The sequence below is a fragment of the Nematolebias whitei genome, chromosome 6 (genome assembly GCF_014905685.2).
Source record: "Nematolebias whitei isolate Nwh7 chromosome 6, NemWhi1, whole genome shotgun sequence".
In the NCBI taxonomy this organism is placed as follows: domain Eukaryota; kingdom Metazoa; phylum Chordata; class Actinopteri; order Cyprinodontiformes; family Rivulidae; genus Nematolebias; species Nematolebias whitei.
In genome coordinates this window covers 10,852,892-10,855,050 of record NC_056503.1, presented here as the reverse complement: position 1 = coordinate 10,855,050, position 2,159 = coordinate 10,852,892, and the positions used below count along the sequence as shown (strand labels likewise).

The window sequence follows — 2,159 nt, the reverse complement described above, 5'->3', positions numbered from 1 at the left end:
CCTCTGTCTCCTGGCACGGTGGCACTGCAGCCAGTGGTGTTTTGACGTCCTTCTGTCTGTCGGCTGATGTTGAATGTGCGGCGTTGGAGATAGCGTCCGCATTTCGGGTCCTGGTATGGGGTACAGTCGCTGGTGGTGTTCTTGCTTGTCACACAAGAAAAACATTTTAAAAACTTGGGTGTGTAGTCACAGAAAGTGAGTACCTTTTCACACAGATTCCATGGGACGGAGCCCATGGTTGTGGTCCCGTTGTTGAACACACAGTGGCCAAGGGAGCCGGACCTTGCTCTGGCCAAGGTAATTAGTTCAGGTAGTTGTATTGACATTTGTGGTAATGGCAGGAGGTCTGTCATTTGTCTGCACTCTTGATCAGTTATGGGCTTGTGGGTTTTTGTTGCAACTTGCAGGGGTGTGGAACAGTTCCTCTTGCTCCCACTCGATGGGTTATTTTTTGTGATGTGGTGTTGTACCCAAGGTGTGTGCTCAGACCATACAGGCACTTCTGCTTCTCTATTGTGATGTTTTCTGGTCTCAGGCCTGAGTTCTGAGTGGCGTAGGGCATCTGGGTGCGCACATAGCAGTTGAACTCGTTCTCTTCGTGTGCGGTTCTGTTCATCAGCTACCACCACAGATTGGTGCTGTAGTCGTGTGGGTGTGTCATCTCTCTTTTTCTGTTTGGGAGGGCTTCTCTGTTTACACACAAGAGTACACAGCATGCTGCAACCATAGCACAGCAGAGGAACCACCTGAGGAGTGGAGGCCCCATTGCTGCTCAGTATACAGAAACACTGGATCTCAGAATCCTAATAGGACAGCGATCATTGGTTTCTTCACTGGTTTTGAGATGACTTCCCCTAAAAAGAACAGCCCCCTATGTACGCCAGGCTTCCCCACTGCCCCAATTACCTAGAGATCTAGCACTTTCTGTAACTTACAGTGGTTGAGATATAATCCAGCTGGGTCTTTCAGGGATCGTTACATTAGGCGTGGTCAGCAGTACTTGAAATGGTCCTTCCCAGTGGGGGACGGCCCAGTTCTTTCTTTTGATCACCTTTATGAAGACCCAATTTCCTAGCTGGATAGGGGTGGTTTCCTGTGGAGGAGAATCACAAGGCAGTAAATTTGTCTTTAACACTGTTTTTTTTCTTTCAGTGTTTTGATTATATAATCTGCTAATGTCTGTTCCTCTTCTGCTTTCTCTAGATCTGGAGAGAACAGAGGTAGACGATAAGGCCTGCCATGGATGATCTCAAAGGGAGTCAATCCATTTGATGTTAGAGTTATTATCATATAGAGTTTCACTAGGTCTAAGCATTCAGGCCAGGCTTGACCTGTAGTCTTCATGCATTTTCTAAGTCTGCTCTTATTCGTTCCATTTATTCTTTCTACAAACCCTGTACTTTGTGGGTGGTGGGCATAATGGTTTTTTAAAGTTAGTCCTAAGTGTGAGGCCATGTTCTATATGATCTGACTTACAAAATGTGGACAATTGTCACTGTAAATGGTTTGTGGGACACCATGTGTAGGAATAATGGATTTACATGTAGCTTTTGCTACAGTTAATGCATCTGCATGTTTGGATGGGGCAATTTAAACCCATTTTGAGAAAGCATCTACCATGACTAAACAATATTTGAAATGTCCACTTTGTGTTGAGTAAAAACTTTCAAATCATTCCTCTTTCTTATTTTGATTAATGGCATTTACCTCTGCATGCCTTCCCTGAAATTCTGACACAGAATCACAAGTCCAAGTGTGAACTCTGCCACAGAGTAAACACAATAAAAACATGTATTATCTGCAGCATATTGTTCATTAAAATGGCTCAACACTATTAATGTATTACCTAAAATATACATATGGTAGGCACACTTAAAGATATGTAGACCATTACATTAATACATTCAGCAAATACTTTTACTTTTAATACTTTAAGTATTTAAAAGCAAGTACTTATTTACTTTTACTTAAGTAAAAATGTTAATGTGGTATTTCTACTTTTACTAGAGTACATTTTTGTCTGTACTTTTACTTAAGTACAGTGTTTGAGTACTTTCTCCACCACTGCATTTGATACAGGGTCAGTTCCTTTTGTGTGAGCTACACATTTACAAACAGCAAGCTTAGAGGGGCATTGAATTGCTGAGCGAGGAGTGTGG

At 42.5% G+C, this 2,159-nt stretch overlaps 1 protein-coding gene across 1 annotated transcript in view; it reads left to right on the top strand.

Moving 5' to 3' along the window:
- The window catches only part of trappc6bl (trafficking protein particle complex subunit 6B, like), a gene marked incomplete in the record, with an annotated part of 6,565 nt that overhangs the window by 2,650 nt on the left and 1,756 nt on the right, over nucleotides 1–2,159 (top strand).